The sequence below is a fragment of the Suncus etruscus genome, chromosome 16, assembly GCF_024139225.1.
Source record: "Suncus etruscus isolate mSunEtr1 chromosome 16, mSunEtr1.pri.cur, whole genome shotgun sequence".
Taxonomy (NCBI): Eukaryota; Metazoa; Chordata; class Mammalia; order Eulipotyphla; family Soricidae; genus Suncus; species Suncus etruscus.
The window spans coordinates 60,404,414-60,421,318 of NC_064863.1; the positions used below are offsets into that span (position 1 = coordinate 60,404,414).

General features: G+C 39.4%; 1 pseudogene; it reads left to right on the forward strand.

Annotated features, from left to right (window-relative positions):
- The first annotated feature begins 1,632 nt into the window (after positions 1-1,632).
- On the forward strand, positions 1,633-2,308 carry LOC126032261 (nucleoside diphosphate kinase A-like; annotated as a pseudogene).
- The last annotated feature ends 14,597 nt before the right edge of the window (positions 2,309-16,905 follow it).

Here is a 16,905-nt window from a genome sequence, read left to right on the forward strand (position 1 = left end):
TAGTATAACATTGGCAGTACATATGTTCCTTCTTCCAATAGATGTTGCTTCTCTAAAGAAAGTGAACTGCCCTACACCTCTATACGCTGGTCCAGGAATCTCCACAAATGATTCCTTTTGACTTCTCTTTAAATGTCCACCCATCATGAAATAAAATCCGTTGGTTAAAATACTACTTAATAGGGGCTGGAGGTGGGGATGGGAAAGTTGAGTGATAGTAAAGTAGGTAAGGAATTTACCTTGCACTACTGAGCCCTGACTAGGATAGGATGATCCTGAGCACAGAACCAGGAATAAGTGTTGAGCACAGCTCAGTGTGGCCCTCCAAACTAAACCATATCAAACCAACAAAACCCAGCAACCAAACAACCCCCCAAACAAAACAAAGCAAGAAATATTGCTTAATGAACATAGAATTTCCAATCATTTTAAATATATACATGACATGTGTCAACCTGGAACAATGAAGAACTGTGGAAAGTGTGCTTTATGAAAGAAGAAAAATAAATGCATTGCAGAAACCTAGCAGAAACTGGTAGTGCAGAAAACTTTAAGAGAGAAACAAACGTTTTTATAGAGGTAACAAAGCTATTAATTTCATTAAATAAGAATTAAATAAAGAGAAAAGATTGGGGAAAAAAGATCTCCAGAAAAGTAAAAATGAAAAAAAAAAAACAAACAATTTTTTTAAAGATACTTCACAGGGCTGGAATGATAGCACAGTGGTAGGGCGTTTGCCTTGCACGCAACACAAGACAGACCCTGGTTTGAATTCCGGCATCCATATGGTCCCTAGAGACTGCCTAGAGCAACTTCTGAGCGTCACCGGGTGTGACCCAAAAACCAAAAACAACAACAACGAAATCTTCAGATGGTATAACAAAAAGTTAGTAAAAGAAAAATTGAAGACTTAAAGGAACAATTAATATAGTTTTACATAGCCAACATAGCAGTCTGATCTTTAAGGATGAGACAAAGAAATGATAGGGAAGAGTTTTTCAAATATATAATATATGAACAAAATTGTATTAGATCTCTAGGTCAAAAAGACATTAATTTATTCAAACCAAGTGCAAAATACCCATATCAATGCAAATAGTATTTAATTGCAGTAGGAAAAAGGACAAAATTCTAAAAGCTGCCAAAGACAAGGAGAAAATATTCAAATTATCATTAAATTTCTCAAAGCAACATTAATTTCTAGAAGATAATAAAGAATCGAAGTTTGAGGGATTGTTTCAAGTCAATAATTCTATACTTTGTCAAACTATCACTGGAATTGGAACAGAATTAAAAATTAAGATACAAAGTCACAGGAAACTTTTACCCACATACTTTCTTAAAAATTTTTATATGACCAGTAAGTTATTTAATTGTGATTAGACAGAAGGATTGGTAGGACAAGACTCCTAATTAAAAATATCTCTTGGGGGGCCGGGTAGGTGGCGCTGGAAGTAAGGTGTCTGCCTTGCAAGCGCTAGCCAAGGAAGGACCCCGGTTCGATCCCCCGGCGTCCCATATGGTCCCCCCAAGCCAGGGGCGATTTCTGAGCACATAGCCAGGAGTAACCCCTGAGCGTCAAACGGGTGTGGCCCAAAAACCAAAAAAAAAAAAAATATCTCTTGGGTGGAAGCAGCGCAGCAGCTTGTGGAAAGGACCATGGCCAACTCAGAGCGAACCTTCATTGCCATCAAGCCCGATGGGGTCCAGCACCGGCTTGTGGGAGAGATCATCAAGCGTTTTGAGCAGAAGGGATTCCGCTTTGTTGGTATGAAGTTCATCCAATCTTCTGAAGACCTCCTCAAGGAACACTACATTGACTTGAAGGACCGCCCATTTTTTAGTGGCCTGGTGAAGTACATGAACTCTGGACCAGTGGTTGCTGAATGCTGACCAGGGGCTGAATGTTGTGAAGACAGGCCGAGTGATGCTCGGAGAGACCACCCAGCAGACTCCAAACCTGGGACCATCCGTGGGGATTTCTGCATCCAAGTTGGCAGGAACATCATCCATGGCAGCGACTCTGTGGAGAGTGCAGAAAAGGAGATTGGCCTGTGGTTTAGCCCTGAGGAACTGGTCAGCTACAAGAGCTGTGCCCAGAACTGGATCTACGAATGAACTGGAAAGGATTCTGGTTTGCTTCATCGTTTCTTCTGGTCCCAGACAGGGACGTGGCCGTAGCGATTCTAATCATCTTTGAGAACTTTCCAACATTCCAGAGGAAAATTCTGGGAGCCAGGAGTGCTCCTAGTACAGTGTTACGTGCTGCTATTTAATTAAAGTCTTTCATTCTATTGGGAAAAAAAAATCTCTTAAAAAATAAGAAAAAATAAACATCTTTATTTGATTTGTTAGAATTCTTAAGTGCCATCTTTTATTGGAGCCCTTTTATTTAGTGTTTAGCCCAATGTATACACTAATTTGAAAAAGTGACAGAATACTTGAATGTGAAAGATTTAATGATACAAACAATTTTTGTTTTTTTGGGGGCACAACTTTGGTGCTCAGGGGTTACTCCTGGCTCTGCACTCAGGAATCACTCCCAGCGTCCCTGGATACCATATGGGACACCAGAGATCAAATCCAGATCAAAGGCAAATATGGGTTGTATTTTTGCCCCTAAACCCTAATACAGACATTTTGAGTTAGCATGAATACGCTCTCTTCTTCCTCCTTCGGCCCTGTCTATTTTACTTTTTGGTCTTGCATCAAATAATTCTAAGGATCTTATACTTTTTATGACCTTTTATATTTCAGAACTTGTTTTGGTAGTGCTTTGATTTGCCAAGATAGTACAGCAGACAGGGCTCTTGACTACTTCCAGTTATTTCTTATGCCCACCTCCTTGCAACACCAGGAGTAAATCTTGAGAGCCAGGAATAAAGCCTTGCTGGGTGTGGGCCACAGATAAATGAAAATACACCACTAATTTTTCGGGACAGAGTGATGATCTAGAGTGTAGGGGACTTAGCTTGTGTGTGACCAACTCAGATTCAACTCCTGGCATGGCATATTATCTCTCTAACCCACCAGGAATGATCCCTGAGTGCCGAGCTAGGAATAAGCCTTGAGCACTGCAAAATCCAATCCAAAATCCAAAATGAATGAATAAATAAAATAAAGCAAATCCACTAATTTTTCAAAGTGTCAATTAGCACAAAGGTGAGGTATTTTACACTTTAGGTGTCTAATATGTTGCTGTGTCTAGCCAGAAACTGAGTCTAGGTTTTAGATCTTCATAGGCTCACTGGGATTTTTACTAAGCAGCTGAACCCCATATGTTTACATACACTGCTTTAATTTATCTAGTATATTTATATGTGGTTGTAGCATTTTAACATCTGCTTCCCCAGAGGATATACTCACACTGGTAATTTGATATGTGATGTAAACAGAGGACACAAACTACTTAATCAAATCTTAAAACTACCTGCACCTTCAATACCTGTGAATGAGCACATTGTAAATTCTGTCAATTCTTCCTTTCATCAGTTTTCACACAACTGATATTACAACTAATTTTTATTCATATCTCATCACTTTTCACTTTTTTTCTTGCTATGTAAAATCTTTATTTAAGCACCATGTCTCATCACTTTTCATTTTTGTGTTCTGATCTTCTAAGTCATCTTTCTAGATTTGATTTTTAATATTTTTTGATGTTTCTTCATCTTTTAATGTTTTGGTTTTTGGTCCATACTTGGTCATGTTCCAAGCTTATTCCTGGCTTTGCATTCAGGGATCACTCTTGGTGGTGACTGGGCGACTATTGATAATGTAATACAGATTTTGTTTTTCTAAGATTATATGTAACTTTAGGGAAATTTGTTAAGGTTCTTTATATTTGAAATTTAGGATCCTGAGAAAGTTCATATTTTATTATATAAGACTAGCTCTAAATGTCTTTTGAACTAATTAGTCAGAACAAATTCAAATGTGTATAAAAATGCTTAGGTTGTAGTTAGCTACATAAATATATAATCAATTATTACAAAGCTATACATTTTTATTAATAAACATATACATATATAATGTTATAGAAACATTAATTGCTAATTTTTCACTACATTGTCTACAATTTTGTGTGCCACTTTATAAATGATAGATTTCATCAGGTCAAGATAGAAGAGCCACACACTGATAATTGGGCTACAAAAACTGTGTTCCTTCACACTAAGACATGCTCAATAAATGTATTTGTTATTGTCATAAGTTTGTCATTTATAAGCATAAAAATTGTATGATAAATTTCATATCATGTGACTATAGTGAAATATAAAATGATTGATTATTTATGAAAATTGAATATAACAGGAAAAAACTTCCAATATAAAAGCATTCCTTGGCTAAAAAGCTTACTTAATAATGACTGAAAGAGAGGACTTAGAGAGTCAATACAAGAGGTAAGATTCATGCCTTGAATGAGGTGTCCCAGCTTCAGATCCCTGGCACTACATTTGTCCACCAAGTACCACAGTGATTGCCTCTTAGCACAGAGCTGAAATAACACACAGTAGGATGTGATTTAACCTGCCCATAAAAACTTTCCTTAGTCCAATTTCTAATATCATGATTCCTAACCTTGTTTCTCTTCCATTTCTCTCTCTCTTTCTCTATGTATACATGTGTGTGTATATATATGTATATATATAAATATATACTACTGAATAACTACTGAATAAAGTTCAGGGGTGTTATAATATTCGGACTTTATTACATGCTAGGGAATTTTTCAGTGCTAATTTAAATTTTGTTTATGATGTCCATAGAACAAGCAAGAAATGACCTTGAGTCAGGTTAATCTCATAAAATAAGCTAAATTAAACTTTGTATAATTAAATAAGTTTTGTCTGCTCAGGGAATTCTCATGGTCTATCTCCCTCTCTTTTAGCTTTGAACAATTTCAAGGGCATGTATTAAAAGAAGAAATAGTGAAATCAATTTTTTACAAGACTGAGGAATAGGGAATGTGACTTAGCCGTAGAATATAAACCTTGATTGGGTACAGCTTTGAGTTTCATCCCTGACATAGCAAAACAATTTTTTAACATATGTATATGCCTGTGACTTCTATCTTGGGTTTTTCTCCCACACTTCCTCTAGAAGAGTCTCCCTGTCTCAGAAGCTACTGCTATGTGCTGTGGCCCATGAGAACGCATGAATGTGTGGAAGCCGTTTCCTCGGTCTAGCACCCTCATTGTAACTTCTATTTTTTGTTTGTTTGTTGTTTGTTTGGTTTTTGGGTCCCACCCGGCAGCGCTCAGGGGTTACTCCTGACTCTATGCTCAGAAATCGCTCCTGGCAGGCTCAGGGGACCATACGGGATGCAGGGATTCGAAACACCATCCTTCTGCGCCTAAGGCAAATGCCTTACCGCTGTGCTATCTCCCTGACCCCATAACTTCTATTTTTAAAAAAAAACTTTTATTTTATTAAAACCATTGTGATTTACAAGGTCCTTCATAGTTGGGTTTTTTTCCTTCTTTATTTGATCATCTTGATTACATAAATGATTATGATTAGTTTCAGTCATGTAAAGAACACCCCCTTCACCAGTGCAACATTCCCACCACCAATGTCCCCAATCTCCCTCCATCCCACCCCACCCCCACCTGTACTCCAGACAGGCTTTCCAGTTCCTTCATTCATTCACTTGATTATTGTAGTTCTCTGTGTAGTTATTTCTATAGCTGTACTCACCACTCTTTGTGGTGAGTTCATGGAGTGAGCTGGTGTTCCAGCCCTCCTCTCATTGTCTCTTAGGATTGTTACAAAAATGACTTTTATTTTTCTTAAAACCCATAGATGAGTGAGACTATTCTGCATCTCTCTCTCTCTCCCTCTGACTTATTTCACTCAGCATGATAGATTCCATGTACATCCATGTATAAGAAAATTTCATGACTTCATCTCTCCTGACGGCTGCATAAATACATATTTTTTGTTTTTTTTTTGTTTGTTTGTTTTTGGGTCCCACCCGGCAGCGTTCAGGGGTTACTCCTGGCTCTATGCTCAGAAATCCCTCCTGGCAGGCTCAGGGGACCATATATAGGAGGCCGGGATTTGAACCAATGACCTTCTGCATTAAAGCCTTACCTCCATGCTATCTCTCTGGCCCCCATAGTTGGGTTTTAGACAGGCTATGAATTAAGACCAATCCCACCACCAATGCTGAACTCTCTCCATCAATGTTCCCAGAGTGCATCCCATGCGACCTCCCTCTGCTTCTCCCTGCCCCCCCCCCAGATCCATTTAAAGTTTAGATTGTTAGAGTTTGGGTCTTGATTCCATTGTTGTTGATTTTGGCTTGGATATTAATTCTGTCCCCCCCCCCTTTTTTTAAATTTCCACCAATGGATCTGAGATTGCTTGACCCTGCAAGCTACAGAGCATATTTATGTTGTCATATGACCTCTTACTTTTATGTCATAACTACCCAAGAGTGTACAGTTGACATCAGGGTTGGATGGTAACTCTACTGAGGTGGATGGTGTAACCAAAGTACACACAGAAGATTTTGAGTGCCGCATCAATATATTTCAGAAAACTCAAACTAACTATATTCCAAACTCCTTGTCACCTTATTCAAGTGCCAAAGTGGTTGCTGTCATTTGGGCCCTAATTAACATTGAAGAAATGTAAAAGAAGAAGTCACAAAGAAGAAAACACTAGACTTGAGAGTGGTCAAAGTATTCCTTTATCTCTCTTTTGCAGGTGAGATATCTTTATCTTTATCTCTAGAGAAGAAGCAAAGGTTCAAAAGCAGACATATGTGCAGGTGAGGGATCCTGAACACATGACTCTTTGGTTAGCTGATAGATGTCAGGAATTTACTGTTATCTTCAGAATACAAAGTCAGTGTCAGAGAAGGCATTACTTTGCACAAGACTGAGCCCAGTTCTGACCTCCAGCACCATCTATGTTTTCCCCAAGCACCTCTAACAATGATCTCTGAGCACAGACCTGGGAATAAGTTCAACAACACAGCAGAATGTGGTACCTCAAACAAAATAAAACTACCACCACCAGCAGCAAATAGAAAACATAATCAGGACTGGAGCAGTGGTGCAAGCGGTAGGGCTTTGCATGCACTAACCTAGGACGGACCACGGGTTCAATCCCCCGGTGTCCCATATGGTCCCCCAAGCCAGGAGCGATTTCTGAGCCAGGAGTAACCCCTGAGCATCACCAACTGTAGCCCGAAAACCAAAAATAAATAAATAAATAATAAAAATAAATCCTTATTTAAATTGAAAGAAAAAAAAAAACCCTGTTTGTGTTTGATTTTAAGTACTGCTTTTTTTAATAATAATTTTTATTTTGACCGAAGTGGATTACAAATCTTTCACAATAATATTTTAGGCACATAGTGACATTGAATCAGCAGAATTCCCAACACCAAAGTTGTTCTTTCTCCACCCCTGTTTCCAGCATGCATCCCATATCCCCCTCCTCTGGCCCCCACCCCGGGCTGGTAGTATAAGTGGTCCCCTCTGTGTCTAGCTTGTTGTAGATTGGGTATTGATTCTGTTGTTGTTGGCTTTGGATTTGGTGTTTAAGTTTGCTCATTTTTGTTAGTTCTACTCAATGTTCATACAACTGTTCGGTCTTGGTACCATCTATTTTTTTCCCTCTCAATTTATGAGGCAGAACAAGATGATTCAAGTTATGTGGTTCAGTTTGAAGGAAGAAAAAAGATAAAATGGGGCAAAAAATCAAACAAGCAAAATATGGGAGGAGTTCTTTTTTTTTTTTTTTTTTTTTTTTGGTTTTTGGGCTACACCCGGCGATGCTTAGGGATCACTCCTGGCTGTCTGCTCAGAAATAGCTCCTGGCAGGCACAGGGGACCCTATGGGACACCGGGATTCGAACCAACCACCTTTGGTCCTGGATCGGCTGCTTATAAAGCAAACGCCGCTGTGCTATCTCTCCCGGCCCCTAAGGAGGAGTTCTTAGAGGATATAAATATCAATTTAAGAGAAGAAACGGGGGGCCGGCGAGGTGGCGCTAGAGGTAAGGTGTCTGCCTTGCAAGCGCTAGCCAAGGAAGGACCTTAGTTTGATCCCCCGGCATCCCATATGGTCCCCCCAAGCCAGGGGCAATTTTTGAGCATTTAGCCAGGAGTAACCCCGAGCACCAAATGGGTGTGGCCTGAAAAACCAAAAAAAAAAAAAAAAAAGAGAAGAAAAGGAAAAAGGAAGAAAAACATAACAACAATACAAAATAAAATCAAACAAAAACCCCGAAAAGAACCACAGCAATAAAGACAAAACCACACAATAACCTGAAATAAAAACAAAACAAGGCACAAAACAAAAAACAACAAACAAAATCAAACAACAACAATAACAAAACCAAAAATATTTGTGCATTTATTTTATTTTTTTTGCATAGGCACTGTAAATATTGTGGAGATTAGAAAGGCAATTTCCTTGGCCTCAGAGATACAGGATTTCTCTACCCTTGAATTATATTGGCATGGGAATAACTACAGGCTTTGTATACATTCTTTTACTCTCCCTAGGTCCTTTTGTGGTGTCTGGAAACTGTCCACTCAGTCGTGGATGATAAAATCGGGCCTCTGTAGCTAGAGATCTTGGTATTTGCACAGATTGTAGGATGGAGCGTAGGATGGAGTCTTCCTTTACGGTTCTAGAAGTTCTGTTCCATCACTGTTGTTTTAATCAGTCTTCTGTAGATGGTGGACTTGGTTTTTGCACCAATCCTAGGACAAAGCCTACTATAGAGTCTTTCATTTTGTGTCCAGAAGATCTGCTCAGTTGCAGTCTCAGTCAGACCTCTGGAATTAGAGGTCTTGGTTGCTGTACAGATCATAGGCCAAAGCCTAGACTAGGGTCATTTTATTGGTCCCAGGATAAGTTCTGCCCAGTCATGGTTGTCACAGTCTTCTGTAGATAGCAATCTTGGGATTTGCATAGATCAAAGGATGACATATCTTCTGATTTCATCTTGTCATTAGGTGGTGAGGAAAGACAACCTGTTCTGAGATCAAGTTGTTGCCATTTCCTCATTGTCAGGATGTCATATCAATACTGGAGCATGTTGGTGTTAGAGCAGTATTAAATGTCCCGGAGGGAGTTTAGTTCATGGAGCTGTTATGGAGAACTGTGTTGGTTCTATGTCTGGGATCTAGGGTTTGGGGTTGGACGGTCACTGTCTATTCCCTTGGAGTCTAAGTTGGGTCCACATAACATATGTTTAAGGTCGGAGGTGCCCCTGAATTGTAAGTTCTTATCTCTAGTAGATAAGAGCTTGTTTATATATGTAAAATTTCCCCCTTTTTTAGTATGCCTTTGCAAGTAGAAATGGTGCTATATTATATTGCTGGTGCACTTGGGGTGAGAGTGTCAGGCTCCATTATCCCGTGTGCCCTGGTTTTGACCTGAGCTATTATCCCAGGCAAGACTTTTTTTTGTATGTTTTTGTACCAAGCAAAACCAAAACAGCTGAAGTTAAGGAAGAGAAGAAAACAAAAACAAGACAAAAAAATAAAATTTAAGTATAAATATATATACTCACATATATATAGGAAAAAAATAAATAAATAAATAAGAGTCTGAAAAAAAAGTAATTAAGGGAACAAAGTGATGCAGGAAGCTATCCTGCATTTGGCGATAGACAGGTTAAGAGGTAGAATTATATAGGTCTTAAACTTATAAAGGAAATATAGGCTTCCTCATTGTCGTTTGAGATATTCTTTTTTTTGGTTTTTGGTTTTTGGGTCACACCCGGCAGTGCTCAGGGGTTACTCCTGGCTTTCTCTTGTGGGATGGGGGTGTGTGTGGAATCCAGGGCACATTTTCATTACACAGCCTGGTCTTGCTGAGTTTGAGAAATGATTTGCAGCAGAAAAGGCTTGGGTAGAGTTCTTGCACTAGGTATCCATCTGTAGCTGAGTTCAGTATCAAACAACAGTCCACATTGGGAGGGGGCAGTTGAGAAGGAGGGCCACAGAGCATGAATCAGCAGGGTTTTTGGTTGTAGTTTCTTGCTGGGGAATGAGATGTGGGGCTGATTGGTTGTCCCTTCACTTGGGAACTGGGTAAGTACTGGGTTTTGAACTATGGGCCTCTCTCAAATGAGTCATAAGCTTTGAGCTCTACTGGTGAGCTTCATCATCAGACACACTGAAATAGCTTTTGCCACTGATGTCAACTATGAAAATCAACTATTGAGATAAGAGGAATATAAAGACAAATACTTTAATTATTACTATTTAACAAAATGTTATTCGAAGATGGCTAAAATTGTACTATTCATATAGCACTCATTGCACAAATTTTCATGCATTACACAAAGGATTTTTCCTTAAGTATAAAAATAAAGAATATTTAAAGATTATTTTCCTTTTAAAATTATTCTGTGTATAGATTGAGAAATATGTTCAAGAATCTTTACTAATAAGATAGAGTCTAAATGATTTAATTATCATTAAATTCACTCTAAAGAATAAAAAAAAATTTTGGTCACATCCAGTGATGTTCAGGACTTAATTCTGGTTTTGTACTAAAAAATTACTATTGTCAGTGCTTGGAGATCATATTGGATGCCAGGAATTGAACCTAGGTTGGTTACATGCAAAGAAAGTACCTTACCCACTGTCATTCTGGCCCTCATATTTTAATGTTGTCATCCAAGTAAATACGATATCAATTCTTTTTTTTTTATTTAAACACCTTGATTACATACATGATTGTGTTTGGGTTTCAGTCGTAAAAGGAACACCACCCATCACCAGTGCAACATTCCCATCACCCATGTCCCAAATCTCCCTCCTCCCCACCCGACCCCTGCCTGTACTCTAAACAGGCTCTACATTTCCCTCATACATTCTCAATATTAGGACAGTTCAAAATGTAGTTATTTCTCAAACTAAACTCATCACTCTTTGTGGTGAGCTTCCTGAGGTGAGCAGGACCTTCCAGCTCTTTTCTCTTTTGTGTCTGAAATTTATTATTGCAAGAATGTCTTTCATTTTTCTTAAAACCCATAGATGAGTGAGACCATTCTGCGTTTTTCTCTCTCTCTCTGACTTATTTCACTCAGCATAATAGATTCTGTGTACATCCATGTATAGGAAAATTTCATGACTTCATCTCTCCTGACAGCTGCATAATATTCCATTGTGTATATGTACCACAGTTTCTTTAGCCATTTGTCTGTTGAAGGGCATCTTGGTTGTTTCCAGAGTCTTGCTATGGTAAATAGTGCTGCAATGAATATAGGTGTAAGGAAGGGATTTTTGTATTGTATTTTTGTGTTCTTAGGGTATATTCCTAGGAGTGGTATAGCTGGATCGTATGGGAGCTCGATTTCCAGTTTTTGGAGGAATCTCCATATTGCTTTCCATAAAGGTTGAACTAGACGGCATTCCCACCAGCAGTGGATAAGGGTTCCTTTCTCTCCACATCCCCGCCAGCACTGTTTGTTCTCATTCTTTGTGATGTGTGCCATTCTCTGTGGTGTGAGGTGGTATCTCATTGTTGTTTTGATTTGCATCTCCCTGATGATTAGTGATGTGGAGCATTTCTTCATGTGTCTTTTGGCCATTTGTATTTCTTCTTTGTCAAAGTGTCTGTTCATTTCTTCTCCCCATTTTTTGATGGGATTAGATGTTTTTTTCTTGTAAATTTCTGTCAGTGCCTTGTATATTTTAGAGATTAGCCCCTTATCTGATGGGTATTGGGTGAATAGTTTCTCCCACTCAGTGGGTGGCTCTTGTATCCTGGGCACTATTTCCTTTGAGGTGCAGAAGCTTCTCAACTTAATATATTCCCATCTGTTAATCTCTGCTTTCACTTGCTTGGAGAGTGCAGTTTCCTCCTTGAAGATGCCTGTAGTCTCAATGTCCTGGAGAGTTTTGCCTATATGTTGTTCTATATATCTTATGGTTTGGGGTCTGATATCGAGGTCTTTAATCCATTTGGATTTTACCTTCGTACATGATGTTAGCTGGGGGTCTAAGTTTAATTTTTTGCAAGTGGCTAGCCAGTTGTGCCAACACCACTTGTTGAAGAGGCTTTCTTTGCTCCATTTAGGATTTCCTGCTCCTTTATCAAAAATTAGGTGATTGTATGTCTGGGGAACATTTTCTGAGTATTCAAGCCTATTCCACTGATCTGAGGGTCTGTCCTTATTCCAATACCATGCTGTTTTGATAACTATTGCTTTGTAGTAAAGTTTAAAGTTGGGGAAAGTAATTCCTCCCATATTCTTTTTCCCAATGACTGCTTTAGCTATTCTAGGGTGTTTATTGTTCCAAACAAATTTCAAAAGTGCCTGATCCACTTCTTTGAAGAATGTCATGGGTATCTTTAGAGGTATAGCGTTGAATCTGTATAATGCCTTGGGGAGTATTGCCATTTTGATGATGTTAATCCTGCCAATCCATGAGCAGGGTATGTGTTTCCATTTCCGCATGTCCTCTCTTATTTCTTGGAGCAGAGTTTTATAGTTTTCTTTGTATAGGTCCTTCACATATTTAGTCAAGTTGATTCCAAGATATTTGAGTTTGTGTGGCACTATTGTGAATGGGGTTGTTTTCTTAATGTCCATTTTTTCCTTATTACTATTGGTGTATAGAAAGGCCATTGATTTTTGTGCGTTGATTTTGTAGCCTGCCACCTTGCTATATGAGTCTATTGTTTCTAGAAGCTTTTTGGTAGAGTCTTTAGGGTTTTCTAAGTAGAGCATCATGTCATCTGCAAACAGTGAGAGCTTGACTTCTTCCTTTCCTATCTGGATTCCCTTGATATCTTTTTCTTGCCTAATCGCTATAGCAAGTACTTCCAGTGCTATGTTGAATAGGAGTGGTGAGAGAGAACAGCCTTGTCTTGTGCCAGAATTTAGAGGGAAGGCTTTTAGTTTTTCTCCATTGAGGATAATATTTGCCACTGGCTTGTGTTAGATGGCCTTAACTATATTGAGAAAGGTTCCTTCCATTCCCATCTTGCTGAGAGTTTTGATCAAGAATGGGTGTTGGACCTTATCAAATGCTTTCTCTGCATCTATTGATATGATCATGTGGTTTTTATTTTTCTTGTTGTTGATGTTGTGTATTATGTTGATAGACTTACGGATGTTAAACCATCCTTGCATTCCTGGGATGAAACCTACTTGATCGTAGTGGATGATCTTCTTAATGAGGTATTGAATCCTATTTGCCAGGATTTTGTTGAGGATCTTTGCATCTGCATTCATCAGCGATATCGGTCTGTAATTTTCTTTTTTTCGTAGCATCTCTGTCTGGTTTAGGTATCAAGGTGATGTTGGCTTCATAAAAGCTATTTGGGAGTGTTTCCACTTGTTCAATTTTATGAAAGAGTCTTGCCAGGATTGGTAGTAGTTCCTCTTGGAAAGTTTGATAGAATTCATTAGTGAATCCATCTGGGCCTGGGCTTTTGTTTTTGGGCAGACTTTTGATTACCATTTTTATTTCATCAATGGTGATGGGTGGGGGTGTTTAGATATGCTACCTCCTCTTCTTTCAACCGTGGAAGATTATAAGAGTCCAAGAATTTATCCATTTCTTCCAGGTTCTCATTTTTAGTGGCGTAGAGTTTTTCAAAGTAGTTTCTGATTACCCTTTGAATCTCTGTCATATCAGTAGTGATCTCTCCTTTTTCATTCCTAATACGAGTTATCAAGTTTCTCTCTCTCTCTTTCTTTGTTAGGTTTGCCAGTGGTCTATCAATCTTGTTTATTTTTTCAAAGAACCAACTTCTGCTTTCGTTGATCTTTCGGATTGTTTTTTGGGTTTCCACTTCGTTGATTTCTGCTCTCAGCTTTGTTATTTCCTTCTGTCTTCCTATTTTTGGGTCCTTTTGTTGAGTACTTTCTAGTTCTATTAGCTGTGTCATTAAGCTACTCAGGTAAGCTCCTTCTTCCTTCCTGATGTGTGCTTGCAAAGCTATGAATTTTCCTCTCAGTACTGCTTTTGCTGTGTCCCATAAGTTCTGATAGTTTGTGTCTTTATTGTCATTTGTTTCCAGGAACCTTTTGATTTCCTCCTTGATTTCATCTCAGACCCACTGGTTATTGAGTATGAGGTTGTTTAACTTCCAGGTGTTAAAGTTTTTCTTCTGAGTCCCTTTGTAATTCACAAATAATTTCAGAGCCTTGGTGTCAGCAAAGGTAGTCTGCAAAATTTCTATCCTCTTGATCTTATGGAGGTATGTTTTATGTGCCAGCATGTAGTCTATCCTGGAGAATGTCCCATGTACATTGGAGAAGAATGTGTATCCAGGTTTCTGGGGATGGAGTGTCCTATATATATCCACTAGGCCTCTTTCTTCCATTTCTCTCCTCAGGTCTAGTATATTCTTGTTGGGTTTCAGTCTGGTTGACTTATCCAATGTTGACAAAGCAGTGTTGAGGTCTCCCACAATTATTGTGTTGTTATTGATATTGTTTTTCAGATTTGTCAACAGTTGTTTTAAATATTTTGCTGGCCCCTCATTTGGTGCATATATGTTTAGGAGAGTTATTTCTTCCTGCTCTACATACCCCTTGATTAATATAAAATGTCCATCTTTGTCCCTTACAACCTTCCTGAGTATAAAGTTTGCATTATCTGATATTAGTATGGCCACTCCAGCTTTTTTATGGGTGTTGTTTGCTTGGATAATTTTTCTCCAGCCTTTTATTTTGAGTCTATGTTTGTTCTGACTATTCAGGTGCGTTTCTTGTAGGCAGCAGAAGGTTGGATTGAGTTTTTTGATCCATTTAGCCACTCTGTGTCTCTTAACTGGTGCATTTAGTCCATTGACGTTGAGAGAAAGAATTGTCCTGGGATTTAATGCCATCTTTATATCGAAATTTGGTGTGTCTTTTGGTTAGTCTTGTTTTAAATTAGGTCTTTCAGTTTTTCTCTTAAGACTGGTTTTGAGTCTATAAAGTTTCTGAGCTGTTTTTTGTCTGTGAAACCATGTATTCTTCCGTCAAACCGGAAAGTGAGTTTTGCTGGGTACAGTATTCTAGGTGAAGCATTCATTTCATTCAGTCTTGTCACAATATCCCACCACTGCTTTCTGGCATTGAGTGTTTCTGGTGACAGGTCTGCTGTAAATCTCAAGGATGCTTGCTTGAATGTAATTTCCCCTTTTGATCTTGCTGTTTTCAGAATTCTGTCTCTATCTGTGGGATTTGTCATTGTGACTAGGATGTGTCTTGGGGTGGTTTTTCTGGGGTCTCTTTTGGTTGGTACTCTTCGAGCATGCAGGATTTGATCACATATATTCTTTAGCTCTGGAAGTTTCTCTTTAATGATGTTCTTGACCGTTGATTCTTTCTGGAAATTTTCTTCCTGGGTCTCTGGGACTCCAATGATTCTTAAGTTGTTTCTGTTGATCTTATCATAGACTTCTATTTTCATCTGTTCCCATTCTTTGACTAATTTTTCCATTGTCTGTTCATTTGCTTTAAGTTTTTTTTCCAATCTCTCCTGCTGTATGGAATTGTTATGTATCTCATCTTCCACAGCACCAAGTCTATTCTCAGCTTCTGATACCCTGTCCCAGAGCTTGTCCATTTTGTCATTCACTTCGTTTACTGATTTTTTCAGGCCTGTTAGTTGACATGTTATTTCAGTTTGGAGTTTTGTGATTTCTGTCTTCATAGTTTCTTGATTATTATTAGTGTTCTGTTCCACTCTATCCATGGTTTTTTGAAGGTCTTTGAGCATCTTCCATATTGCTACTCTAAAGTCCTTATCTGAGAGGTTGATTAGTTGGTTGGTCATTAACTGGTCATCAGAATTGTCATCTTCATTCTCTATGTCTGATGCTGGCCTGCGTTGTTTCCCCATTGTCACACTTGTATTGTGGGTTTTTCTACGTGTTGTGGTGGTATTCATTGGTTATATGATGCAGGCAGCACACTTCTCTGGCTCCGCCCTTTCTGGATGGGCCTGCTTGCCTCCAAGGTAGGGGAGTCCTCCGTGGATGAAGCCTCACACAAGATCAAATCTTAGGCCTGAGCACGCAGCAGAGAAGACAGTCTGGAGAGAAGTTCTTTCTTCTGTGATCCAACACAGTTCTTAGTGTGTTTTTTTTCTTCTTGTGATGGTGTTATTTTTTTAGAAAGAGCGCACGGCTGCGTAGCAAAGTGGAGCTAAGTGCCTTCTGGAACCTCTTTTCAGCCCACTCTCAGGAGGTTCATGCAGCAGGATAGTAGAGAGACACACACAGGCAGCACTCACAGTTTTTCACAGTCGGGCCCCACTGGACAGGCGTAGTTTTCACTCGCTTGCTTGGCAGCTTCAGAATGCTGTATTTTTGGTGTCGCTTCCCAAGACTCTGAGGAGAGTTGCTGGGTAGCTTCAGTTTTTGGGGGGTTTGCTTCCCAGGGCTCTGAGGTGAGCTTCCAGAGTTCAGGAAAGACAGAGAAGAGTAGGACAGGGCTCCCTTCAGGTCCTCAGTTTCCTCAGAAGGAGCACAGCTGGGTGGAGACTCTGCAGGTAGAGCAATCAGCACTCTGCCTGGAAACCCCCACATCTAGTCATTTCTTACTCACTCACTTGCTGGGTAGCTTCAGTTTTTTTGGAGTTCGCTTCCCAGGGCTCTGAGGAGAGCTTCCAGAGTTCAGGAAAGACAGAGAAGAGTAGCACAGGGCTCCCTTTAGGTCCTCAGTTTCCTCAGAAGAAGCACAGCCGGGTGGAGACTCTGCAGGTAGAGCAATCAGCACTCTGCCTGGAAACCCCCACATGCAGCCATTTCTTACTCACTCACTTGCTGGGTAGCTTCAGTTTTTTTGGAGTTCGCTTCCCAGGGCTCTGAGGAGAGCTTCCAGAGTTCAGGAAAGACAGAGAAGAGTAGTACAGGGCTCCCTTCAGGTCCTCAGTTTCCTCAGAAGAAGCACAGCCAGGTGGAGACTCTGCAGGTAGA